The sequence below is a fragment of the Nelumbo nucifera genome, chromosome 7 (genome assembly GCF_055504915.1).
Source record: "Nelumbo nucifera cultivar China Antique chromosome 7, China Antique-T2T, whole genome shotgun sequence".
Lineage (NCBI taxonomy): Eukaryota > Viridiplantae > Streptophyta > Magnoliopsida > Proteales > Nelumbonaceae > Nelumbo > Nelumbo nucifera.
In genome coordinates this window covers 48,043,915-48,057,751 of record NC_142655.1, presented here as the reverse complement: position 1 = coordinate 48,057,751, position 13,837 = coordinate 48,043,915, and the positions used below count along the sequence as shown (strand labels likewise).

At 37.9% G+C, this 13,837-nt stretch overlaps 1 long non-coding RNA gene across 1 annotated transcript; it reads right to left on the bottom strand.

Annotated features, from left to right (window-relative positions):
• Nucleotides 1-290: 290 nt before the first annotated feature.
• Nucleotides 291-11,468, bottom strand: LOC148790468 (uncharacterized). The gene is made up of 4 exons (XR_016078468.1): nt 11,331-11,468; nt 1,010-1,098; nt 847-939; nt 291-757 (listed from the first exon to the last, which is right to left on the bottom strand). It is a non-coding gene; the product is annotated as an uncharacterized LOC148790468 (long non-coding RNA).
• Nucleotides 11,469-13,837: the final 2,369 nt, after the last annotated feature.

The window sequence follows — 13,837 nt, the reverse complement described above, 5'->3', positions numbered from 1 at the left end:
TTACTTTCTGTATTTTCCTACAAATGCAATTGTCCTTGTCAACAAACACCTTACACTTTCTCATTTGTGTTTAAATCAAATGACACTTACTAAAAACACTTGTGATTCAGTATTGGAGCTAAATTGGTGACAAAAGAGAGACTTTGAAAAGCATGTGCGGAGGAGTGCCTTCACAATTGGGATGATTCACCTTGATCCTTGCATAGAATTAATGAAACATAAATATTAAATAAATATTTATTCAATCAATCATAAACTATTTAAATCTAAATATAAGGGTGATACCTGTCTATTAAGTAATTAAGCTTCCATCGCATCCATCTGTTCTTGCATTGATGCAATTTGTTCTTCCGGCTTCCGTGTATGCTCTTCAGCTGCTCTTTTACCTTCATTAGTAGCCCTCAAGGCATCTTCATGGCTCTATCGTGGGCCCCTAAACTTGGATGGAGTTGGGCCTAAACCTAGACCACGCACTCGGCCACAACGCTCTTGGCCCATCACACGAGCATAGACATCATCGTGTCCTTGTTCACTACCCTCATTTTGAGTGTCTTCCTCTCTAGACATGCAATTTTGCATTTTCTCCTTGAATACTATACAAAACTATTAGTAATTCAAAACAGCTTTTTAATACAGACTTGAATAAGTATACCATTAAAGAACCCGATCTTGGATCTACAGGTGATCCATCTTTTTTCCTGTGTGTTGCATAGAATGCCTCCGTACGTGATACATCAGCTTCCCTCTCTATTTGTTGCTACCATGGAAACATGTAATTATTTTTAACACATACAAAAATTAATGAATGCAAAAAGTATAATGAACAAATCAAATTTGTATATTTACCAATTCCTCGCGTACTCTTGCAAAGTTCTTTACTCCTGCTGTGTGGTTGGCTGTTTGTTTGGAGCAGTTAGCTTTGTTGGTTATGGATCTTGCCTATATTAAAATACAACTAATTTACTTTTCACTCATTTAAATAAAAAACAAAAATATTTAAGATACTTACAGTCCCTTTTTCAGATCTCCAAAACTGTACCAAATTTTTCCATTGGTGTGCATCAACCTGATTTTCAATCTGCTTAATTGGTAGTGCATCTGCATTATCCGGATCAGGGTCATAACACTTTTTCTTCAAAGTGGATTTCCAATTCCTCAACTTTTTACTCAATGACTTCATAGTGTAGTCTCTCATGTCATCACTCACCTTGAATTTTGTCTATAACTAAAATAATAGACCAATCATCATGTCTGCATAAGAGAAATGTCTAAAAAATAAACCGAAAAAATAATGAATTTAATACCTTGATAAGCTCCCATATGTCTTCCTTTGTTTCTGTAGGAATTTCTCTCCAATTGTCAATGTCTATGGGCAACTAGTTTGGAGTTCGTGCAAGGCTACCCAAATCTAACTAAATCCTTTGCTTTTTCATAATTGGGTTGGTTGTATTCATTGGACCCTACTTCAATTTATTCCCCTTCAGGCATGTTCCATATATCTAGTGCTATAGTGAGGCCTCTTAACCTATGTGTTGTACGAGAAGATCCCTCTCCAACATGCTCACTAGAGGACTCCTCGTGCCTTCCCAAGTTTGGTGATGTAGTATCATCTACATCAGGTGTTGACCTAGTAGTTGGATGAGCCATCGATTGACTTGCATGTGCCCATGTATCTTATATATTGGGTGGTGGGTTACTAGTGGTTGGGCAGGCCCCTGATTTACTTGCTCGTGATCATGTCCCCTTTTCATTAAGTTTCTTCAATATGTTTATTTTAACTTGTTATAAACCAATAGGGAATAGAGCTTCAAAGCCATAAATTCCTCTTAACTCAGAATCCATTGTTCAAGATACAAGGTTGGAAGAGGTCAGAAATCCAACCACACCTAGCTAAACTGGTGTTACTTACATTTATAAGATTCATCAATAGTTCAGAATTCAAAACAGAAAATCAAAAATTAATAGTACTTATTCATACACATAATGATGCAGCTAAAGACAAATCAGAAAAGAAGATTCATACATTTTTCTTACTATAATATGACGCAGCTAACGACAAAATTTGGCATCACTGTGAACAGCAAGACCATATAGAAATTAATAGTACTTATGCATACACAAAAATAAGTAAATTTTGAATTAATAAGGATAAAGCTTGCTAAAGCTGAGTTGATAAGCAAAGAAATGGACTGAAAGTGAGGATTATGTGGATCAAATGGAACTATTTTAAACCATACAATAGACAAACTGAAAAAACTTAATATTAACCTAAAAGAACCATGCATTTGAGACCAATCAAAACAAATATTGGGTTGTACTCCTCAAATATTGGGCTGATTCTCTTCACCAACCGGAAGAAAAATCTTTTATTTCATTCCTCAAAACGTCAAAATAGTCTTATTAGAAGAACCATGCATACATATATGCATATTTTACATGCATATATGTTTCTATGTATGTTATGTATAAGGTATGCATGAAACAAAAGTAGCATAGTAATTACCAAAAATAAAAAAATAAAAGTAGCATATTATGGTGACAAGCATGCAGTTGATAGATGGTAAATAGGCTCATAAAAGAAGTCACATGGTATAAATCAAGTCTCTTGTGGAACATTGAATTTTTTTTTTTTTTTTATTTCAACTGTTTACCACATAGTTCAGCAACAAGAAGAAAAACAGCACAATGATGTAAAGTAATATTGAGCTGGTAATTATATTTGGTAATATCATCATATAAATGTTAAAGGTTAGAAGTTGAAATTTGATGGCAGCTTGATGGATAATCCAGGAAGGGCAAGAATAGGAGTTTTTGGAAACCACCAAGGAGAGGTGTTGCCCTATTTTCAGGACAATTGGTTTTGGAGATTCAGTTCAATCTAAAATCCTGGCTCTCTTATAAGGTTCGAGACTTGCATTACAACTAGAAGCAAGGGAATTGATAGTGGAAGGAGATTCACAATTAGGCATCTCATGGACCAAAAGTTTCAGTTAATCTCCTTGGAGATACAGATATGCTTTCAGGGAAATTGATATCCTAGAGGTTCAATTTTACCTTTAGCTGGTTAAGGATGATATGTCCCGAAAAGTTCACACACAATTCTCAGACACAAGGCAAGAACTACAGAACTCAAATAAAGAGAAACTGATATTCATTCAGAGGAAAACATTAACAGTAGGTCGGTTCTTTGAGAGACCGCCGGCTCTCCCAAGCATTCACAGAATTCTTTAATCAGCAAAAGCCTGCCTCCTCCATCCCCCAAAGCCCCTTCTTATACACATCTTCAGCATAATTGCCTTCCATAATAAATGCCCAGCTGGCCGAATCATAAATGTCCCACTCTTCTTATTCCCACTAACAAGCTATAAATGCTAAATGCCCTACACTCTTCCTATTCTCAACTGACAAGCTATAAATGCCACAAAAAACTCTCCTTATTCCCTCCAACCATAAATTCCCCCATGTTCAATTATTCCCCCCCTTCCTTGGCCGCAAGCTGACCTTTCCCCTTCCTGGCATATGTAAAATTAATTGGGGGCCTATCATTACCCGTCGCCCAAAGTCTAACAATGTCCTCAAGGTTGAAATGAGGAAATTGGTCGCGAAGTAAGTCAAAAGGCTCCCATGAATCTTCAAAATCAAGCAGGTCCTGCCAATGGATAAGCACTTCTGAACCAGTAACTCCAGGCATAGTGGATGGACGCACCCCCCGAACGGCCGCAGGTTCCACCAGCATTTCCATATCAGCTGACAGAGTGGAAGGAATCACGGGAGAAGAGATATGATTGTCAATTGCCTTCTTGAGTTGCGAGACATGAAAAACAGGGTGAATCCTTGCCTCTGGAGGAAGTTGAAGTTTATAAGTGACAGCGCCAATTCTTTCCACAATAGCAAATGGTCCATAAAATTGAGGGGCAAGCTTTTCATTGGCTCGGCGAGCTAGAGACTGCTGGCGATAAGGTCGCACTCGTACATACACCGAATCCCCAACCTCAAAATTAACATCACGACGGTTCACATTAGCCGAGTCTTTCATCTTTTGTTGTGCCCGGTGTAAATGAGCACACAGCTCCCTAAGTATAGTATCTCGCTAAAGGAGAACAGCTTCAACATCAGCATTAGCCGTAGAGCCATGCTCATAGTGGATTAATGGAGGAGGATCATGCCCATAAACCACCTTGAAAGGTGTCATGCCAACAGCAGTGTGAAAAGAGGTATTATAGTTGTATTCTGCCCACGATATCCAAGAAGACCAGCGGGAGGGGGAATCAGCCGCAAAGCACCTCAAATAAGTCTCCAAACAGCGATTAACCACCTCCGACTGTCCATCTGTCTGAGGATGGTAAGATGAACTACGACGCAATTCTAAACCCTGTAGGGTAAAAAGCTCGCGCCAGAAGAAGCTCATAAAGACTTTATCACGATCAGATACAATTGAGCGGGGAATGCCATGTAAATGGACTATGTTGTGCAGGAAGGCCTGAGCAACCGTGAGAGCTGAGAAAGGAAGACTTAGAGGGATAAAATGGGCATACTTGGAGAGACGATCGACCACCACCATAATTGTATCAAACCCCTTTGATTTAGGAAGAGACTCAATAAAGTCCATAGCAATATCCTCCCAGATCTGTTCAGGTACGGGTAAATGTTGTAAAAGGCCAATAGTGGACATGGCTTTATATTTACTGCGTTGACACACATCGCAGGCTTGCACAAACTCCTGGATAGAACGCTTTATCCCTCGCCGGTAAAATTCAGCTGCTATGCGCCTATATGTCCGGCGGATACCCGCGTGTCCTCCCACAACTCTCGAATGAAACTCCTTAAGTAAGAGGGGAATAAATGGGGAAGAAACCGATAGAACCAATTTACCATGATAACGTAGGTGTTCTCCAACTAAAGAATAGGCGTGATAGGTAGCCGGATCCTGCTGTATGGTATGCTTGATGTTGGCCAGAAAAGGATCATCATCAACTTGCTCCTTAAGGTCATCAAAATCAAGAAAAATAGGTATTGTAAGAGAGTTTAAGTGCATTTCAGCAGGAACTCTGGATAGGGCGTCAACCACGGTATTATCGGCACCCAGTTTGTATTGAATCTCAAAGTCATAATTCATAAGCTTAAGAAGCCACTTATGATGCTCACCTTCGACAATCTGCTGCTCCAACAGATACTTGAGACTATGCTGGTCGGTCCGAACAATAAAGCGTCTTCCAAGAAGATAGGGGCGCCATTTTTTAATAGCAAAGACAATGGCCATTAATTCCCGCTCGTAGACAGATTTTGACTGTGCAGATGGGCTAAGCTTGTGGCTATAAAAAGCTATAGGCCGATTATTCTACATTAATACCGCCCCGAGACCTACACTGGATGCATTTGTCTCGACCAAGAAGGGTTGGGAAAAATCTGGAAGGGCCAACACTGGTACGGTCGTCATACCCCGTTTCAACTCCTGAAATGCATTCTCAGCCTCCGCATTCCATGAGAAAGCATCCTTTTTAAGCTGTTGCGTCAATGACCATGCTATTTTACTATAGTTACGCACAAAGTGGCGATAATAGCTTGTAAGTCCCAAAAAACCACGAAGAGCTTTAAGTGAAGATGGTTGAGGCCAGTCAACCATGGCCTAGATTTTAGAAGGATCGACAGAAACACCAACCACACTAATAATATGACCCAGGTACTCAATGCTAGGCTGAGCAAAGATACATTTCTTTGAGTTGGGAAAGAGACGGTGGGCGCGCAACACAGAAAAGACCTGTCGAAGGTGATCCAAATGGGCAGCTTTGGAATCACTGTAAACCAGAATATCATAAAAAAATACCAGCATAAAGCGACGAAGGAAATCATGGAATACAATATTCATTAATGACTGGAAGGTTGAGGGCACATTGGTGAGACTGAAGGGCATGACAAGGAATTCGTAATGGCCCTCGTGGGTGCGAAATGCAGTCTTGGGAATGTCCTCATTGTGGACCCGAATCTGGTGGTAGCCCGATTTAAGATCAATTTTGTTGAAAATAGAAGCACCATGGAGCTCATCGAGAAGTTCTTCGATGACCGGAATGGGGAACTTATCCGGAACTGTAGCATGGTTAAGGGCTCTGTAATCCACACAAAAATGCCAACTTCCGTAGTAGGGGCTTGTACTCGGCTGAATAAGCCAGCATCTCAGAGACAAGACGTTCAATTTCATCTTTCTGGAATTGAGAATATCTGTAAGGACGAACGAAGATAGGAGAAGTGCCCTCCTGCAAGATAATAGCATGCTCGCCCGTGTAGGGGGTAAGCCCAAAGGCACGTCAAAAACATCTTTGTACTCATCTAGTAACGCGGAAATTGGCGGGGATGTAGGCAAGACAGAGTTCAACGGAGAATCCACTATCTGCAATTGTTTTAATTCTAACAAAACCCCTTGTCCCTCATGTTGTAAGTTATGCATCATAGCATGCAAAGATACCTGAGAAGAACAGAGAGAAGGGTCGCCCTACAACTTCACCCGGACACCTCCCAAATTGAGCTTCATAGACATGTTGCCCCAATTCATCCCTGAGTCCCCGAGGGATGCTAACCAAGGAAAACCAAGAATGACATCCATAGAGCCCAACTTTAAAGGAAAGAAATCAGCAATGACATCCAATTCGGGTAAGTTGAGGCAAACCTGTCGGCAGACTCCGGAGGTTCTTACCTCATCACCATTTCCCATTTGACCTCCAAATCCGTGTGTAGGGGTGCGGGGTAATTTCAATTCTTCGACTAAAGTTTTGGAGATAAAGTTGTGAGATGCACCCGAGTCTACCAATATGACCACCTCGCGTGACAAAATGCGTCCACGCACCTTAAGGGAATTTGCTGCACACAACCCAACAAGAGACGAAACACAAAGCGTGGCTGATTCTGGAGCCGGAGCAATTTCAGTGTCCCCGGAAGTGCAGTCCAAAATAGACGCATCGGAAGTGATTTCCTCCACATCATCTTGAACCCATAAAACCTGAAGTGATTTCTGATCACAACGGTGTTCCAGGCTGTATTTCTCGTCGCAATGGAAGCATAGGCCCTTCGCTCATTTCTGTTGCATCTCTTTGTCGGTCATCTTTTTGAAAGCAGGAGGTGGGGCCTTAATAATAGGGGCTGATGAAGAAGAAGGAGGGATTGTGGCTCGTGTAGGTCGGGTGACAGCAGAAGTAGTCACTTGCGAAACCCATGAGTTAAAGTGGGTTCCAGAGAGGGACGTTGTGGGCCCATGAGGGAATGAACCGGATTGATAAGCCCATAAGGCCTGATTCTTCTCCTCAATTTTCTGGGCTGCAACCATTTTTCTGATTAGCCCAATGGGTTCCATCTATCGGAGTTCGACCTGTATATCTGGGTGCAACCCATTAACAAAGGCAGCTTCAAGTACTGATTCTGGCAGGTCACGTAAGGGGGCGGAGAGCACCTCAAGTTGGCGATGATATTCCTTAACAGTAGTGGATTGACGTAATGATAGAAGCTGCTCCTGCAAGTTTCCCTCCTGAGTTGATTGAAAATGTTCAAGGAGGAGCTCCTTGAATTCAGCCCAACTACAAAAAGGTCGCCGACCATCCTCCCAATAATACCATGCCAATGCATCACCCTCTAAACAGAACACTGCCGCCCGCAGACGTTCCGCCGGAAGCAAGCCATTAATCTCAAAATAGCGCTCCGCGCGAAAAAGCCAGCCGTCTGGATTTTCCCCATCAAAAATAGGCAACTCCAACTTCCGAGGAAGTGAATCAGGAGTTTGTTCCGGGACTGACATTGAAGGAGATGTCAGGAAAGCTGCGCTCTTCCCTTTGTCAGCCGCACGACTTGATGTGGATATAGGAGGAGCATTATCAGTTGTAGACAAAGGAGCTGACAAGGTCTGTTGCTGAAGCAACAGATCAAAACGTCTTACCAAGTCTTGAACGCTTCCTTCCAGGGATGTGATCTTCGAAAGTCCAGTTGTTAGCTGTCACCATGGCCGAGGAAACCCTCCACCTGCGATGCCACTTCCTTAGCTGTCACCATGGCTGAGGAAAGACGCCTCTGATACCACTGATATGTCCCGAAAAGTTCACACACAATTCTCAGACACAAGGCAAGAACTACAGAACTCAAATAAAGAGAAACTGATATTCATTCAGAGTAAAACATTAACAGTAGGTTGGTTCTTCGAGAGACCACCAGCTCTCCCAAGCATTCACAGAATTCTTTAATCAGCAAAAGTCTGCCTCCTCCATCCCCCAAAGCCCCTTCTTATACACATCTTCAGCATAACTGCCTTCCATAATAAATGCCCAGCTGGCCGAATCATAAATGCCCCACTCTTCTTGTTCCCACTAACAAGCTATAAATGCTAAATGCCCTACACTCTTCCTATTCTCAACTGACAAGCTATAAATGCCACAAAAAACTCTCCTTATTCCCTCCAGCCATAAATTCCCCCATGTTCAATTATTTCCCCCCCTTGGCCACAAGCTCACCTTTCCCCTTCCTGGCATATGTAAAATTAATTGGGGGGCCTATCAAAGGACTGCAAATGGGTTGACAGATGTTTTCGCAAAGCAAGGAGTTGACAGGCCTAGTTTATTTTGGGCAAAGCTATAATCTCATGTATTTTGGGGGTTCTATGTAACTTGGGTTTGAAATTTTGGGATGACATTCCAGTCATCAAGTTGTATTAACTATTTCTTTAATTAAATCTAATTAAACTTTTTCTGCTGATCAAAAAAGTACAAAGACTTCATCACTCAGGAAAGAGAATTTGCATCTGAACTGCAACCACAAAACTGTTAGGAGAAGAGGGTGCTGATGCCCTGTCTCTAGGACAGCCAATGGACATCATTACAGCCTTGCAGCTTGTGCTGAAGAACTTCATGGCACATGGTGCTAAGGTGATTGAAAGGCACACTGCACAGCTCTGTGTATTTGGCAGAGGATTGCAATCAGCTAGACTATGTTAAACTTGTTAAAGCTCTTTGTGTTGATCACTATATAAGCGTGATATTGGTGCCAAGTGCTAAAACTCTTGGAGAGTGGGATGGTTTGTGTAAAATTGATTCAGAGGGAAAGACAAGGAAAATGGTGGGTTGTTCTTGTGTGGTTGTCATGCAAAATGGGATCCATACTCCCAAGACTTAATGGGAGAAAGGTCAGGGCAATAAACCTTGAGAAAGCAAAGCAAAGAATGATGAGTAACTTCTTTTTTGATCAATAGAATGATGAATAACCCTTTCTGAGAAGCAACATTAATTGAGGTTTTATTTATAAAAACTGATCCTGCTATTAAAACTTAGCAGTGGCAAGCATAATGGTAACTTTATTCTCCTTATCCTCAAATCTCTCCCTTGCAAATTGGTTTTTGTTGCAAGTAGCCACTATCAGCTGTAATTCCATTGCTGAATAGTGAAATTTGTAAATGAGGAGCTGAATCTTTAAAGAAGACTTAAGTTTGCTCAAATGAGAAAGTAATCCATGACAACTAGAACATAGGTCATAGAGTGGACAAATGGATCAGGACTTAGACACAGGATTTGCAAAAATATTAGTTCTTTCGTCAAGACCAAACAGAGGTTAGAAGAAAATGTCAAGATTACAAGTCAAGGATGAGGCCCCATTACAGAAAGTTTTAACTTCAAAATGGCTATCAACTCAGGGAATGAAGATTGGGAAAACAAACCGGTGATGAACCAGTTAGTAATTGGAGAAAATTTGTGATATATTAATAGTGAAGTTGAAGCTAAAGGGTACATTCATCTTAACCCCATTTGATAGGTGCAAGGTCTGGTTGACTTGGTAGAAGACAAAACAGAGGAAAGTAGATTGACTTGTCTAAGGACCAGGCTAACCACCTTGCTTTATTGGAACTTAGGCCTCAAATACCTCAAGTAAAAAAATGCAGGGGCCAAAGCCAAATAATTAGCAAACCAAAAAACATGAAGATGTGATAAGATACCAAAGCTGGAAGAGTTACTTGAATAGAAGGTCTGAGCCTTCGGGTCTGGGGTAACTATAACTTGAAGTTATCCAAAAAAACAACTATAACTGACTAGAGGAAGCTAATTGTCATTATATGAGTATGGGGCCAGCTACACGAATCCTGTTTCACCATTCTATTCTGTTCAGTGCCATATCCATACTACAGGAGGCTAATGTCCCCTACTAATGATTTTGAATTTCTGCTAACCTAGGTTTCTACTTCACAATAACCACTAAATTTTCTCAAATATTTATTAGATAATTTTATTACAACAAGCTATTTTGTGTTTGTGTTTGTGTTTTCTGTTATTTAACTAGTTTCTCTTTAAACAAGAATGAAGACGCACAAGACATATAGTTAGATATTGTGATATACAACACCAATTTCATGAGATTTTAATTCACAGAAAAAGGAAAGTGAAAAGAAACTTACTTACCAGAAGAAATCCATAGGTAATTGAAAATTACAAAACTGAACAGAATCATCTTTTATTTGATTGGGTTGGCACTCGATGGGGGATTTCTTTTTATAATTTATTCACTAGTATCATATTTTTGTGCCTTTCTAGTCTATTTTTGACTTTTTGTTTCTGTTACATGTCCTGCATCAATGCTAAACAAATCAGATTTATTTTGTCATTTGTTTATGTATTTTCTTTTCTCATTCAGGTGGCAACATCCTTGAACTCTAATGACTGTTTCTTTTTGCAATCTGGGTCTTCAAATTTTATCTGGCAAGTACATCAAAGTACTTTAGAGCAACAACAAATTAACTGCAAAAATTGCAGACTTTTTAAAGGTATGTAGTTCAGTTCAGTTTGTCATTTATTATTATTATTTTTTTTCTATTCAAAATTTGGGTTAGGGGGGTGTAAAACAGATTACACGTTCATCATCTTTGTTCTTCTTAGTAGACACATAAAGATAAAGAACAGTATAAAAGGAGAAGAAAAGCCCACATATGCCAATAAAATCTGAAAACTTTGGAATATTTGGGGTTTCTTTCACGTGTAAGTTTTAACAATAAATTTCTGATTTGCTTTCTCTGATAAAAAACCACAGCATTTAATGTAAGAAATAAGAATCATAGAATGAGTCAAAGAGATGCTTTCATATTTCCCAAACAGCAAAGAGAAAAACTTCCTCTAAATCATCCATTTCCAAAATTGCAAGCTAAAGGGGACAAATAAAAACTAGCAGCTTGCCCAAGACATTCAACAAGGCAATAAGCAGGTATAATACTAAACCACAAACCAGTTCTGTTCTCATTTCTTTCCTTTTTTCTACATCTTTTCCCAAACTCTTAAGCTTCAATCAACCAAAAAGACGCTTCAGTAAGAAACTCTTACCTACTTGAATTGAACTGTATTCAATTGGGCTCTTGAATTTTTACCAAAGGCCCTCCCCAACAGGCCCTAAGGGGCCCTTAGGGGGCAAAGCTAAAGATTCAGACAATGTGGTTCAATTGCTTTGATGTTTGAAGTGCTCCAAATAAATTATTCAAAAACCGATGTAGGCGGCCGTCTTTAGAAGACTGCCTCCTCAGATATCACTCTAGCGGTGGTCATTAATATAATTATACTTTACCTTTTGATTGACGATTAGAAGTGTTCCTCATGGATGAAAAATGGGTTTTGTCCAAATGACTTTATTTTCTTTCCTATTCTTGTTGCTGATTTGCCTAATCTATAATTCCTTATCTAGGATTTATCCAGTCCTAATGAGAGAATATGGACTGTTGACTTATGCCATTTCTCATCTCTCATTTTCTTTGCAGCACTAGGATCACCTATGAATCTCCCTGTTCATATACCTGGGGGGGGGGGGGGGGGTGAGAGATCCATTGCACAGGGGGCATAGGAGATCCAAGTGTAAGCATGTGTGAAGTATTGTATGATATTGTTGAAGCTATTCAAAAAAAAATTATACATCAACAACTATACAATGATGACATGCACATTGGCCCATATACAAAAAGAATATCCTCCAACTAATAGGTCCAGCTTTCAAAAAAAAAAAAAAAGCTTGGCACCTTGAAACATTCTTTGTACACCACCCCTTGCAAAATCTAGTTGTGTTACAGACTCGAAAAAAAAATATGATGACCAAATCAAGAAGCTGCCATCTACCAAAGTGGTATGAATACTTGCAATGGAAGGTCTTATTCAACATTATCTCTGTTTCTATGTTAGAGTTTATATCAGCTCCTCTACTGTCAGCAATTGCTTGTATAGGGACCTTTGTCTCATCAACCTCTATAGCAGGTTCATCTGATCTATTCCAACTAAAGTCATCACCACCCAACAACACATTATTTACCAAGTTGTTATCATTGTACAACACATCTAGTATACCCATCTCAACATCATCTGCACCAATAACTCCACACATGTCATATATATCTCTAGGTTTTGTCTTGGAAACAACATACCATTTTGTATCAATGGGATCATGAACATAGAATACCTGTTCTGCTTGAGATGCTAACACAAATGACTCATTTGTATGTAAGCAGCCTTTGAAATTTACCGGTGTAAATACTAGTTCATTGACCCTCGTTCCTCTACCTTGAGTAACATCAAACCAATCACACTTGAATAAAAATATCTTAAAGTGTTGAAATAATTTAATTCAATTATATTGGTGAGCATGCCATAATATTCAATGTCACCCAACACCGGGTTCTTATCTCGGGTATTGGAAAAAATGTGTCTTCGCAATCACAACAATGCCACTATTTTGTTTTAAAAATATAAAAAAATGTAATCATTGCTTATCTTGATTCGATTAATAAAGTTGCACACTATTAGAGAGACTTTTGGGTTTTCTAAGGCCTCATATTTTAATACATGTTATTATTACATTTAAAAAAGACATTTAAGAGAGAGAGAGAGAGAGAGAGAGAGAGGGAGTAGTAATAATAATTACTGTATTTTAAAATTTATAGTATTAATAATATTTTTAATAATTAACAATATTTTTAAATAATTATCAGTGTTTATTCAAAAAACAATATTAAATAATGCATTTATTAATTAATATAATGTAAGTTATAATTTATTAAAAATAGTATTAACAATTATAGTATTTAGTAATTAACAATAATTAAATAATTACGGTATTTTATTAATTAATAATATTAACTATACTTTTTATTAATATAGTACTTTTAGTTGTTACAACATTTTTAATAATTATAGTATTTTAAATAATTAACATTATTTATTAAAGATAATGTATTTTTTATTAATAATATTTTTAATAATTAACCATATTTTACAGTATTTTCAATAATTACAGTATTATTATTTATAAATTAATAGTGTTTATTAAAATACTGTATTTATTAAAAATATTAATATTTTTATTAATTTATTAATTAACAGTTTTAAATTGTTAATTAATGTAAGTTATAATTTAAGTTGTATTTTAAATATTATTTAAATTATATTTGAAACTGTAAGTAATATAATTAAATTTTAAAACGTAATTAAAAGTAAATATATTTAAATATAATAAATACGATAAATTACCAAGAATTAAATATATATATATATATAACTATTAAAATTACTTTTTGAAAATATGTGCTAATTATGAATAATCTTCATGAAATAAATGTAATTAGTTCATAGTATTTTCATTTGTTTTTTCGTATAAATTATAAATTATATAATTTAAACATTATAATCCTTGTCTATAATGATATTAGCTCATAATAAAAAATAGAAAATATTTATTTACTATTATGTATTTTCATTATTTCACTTTCACTCCACAAACCCACGTGTCCTATATTACCGAATCCATTAATTTGGTTAATCGGATTTTTGGTTCGTTGAAAACTCTATTTGCT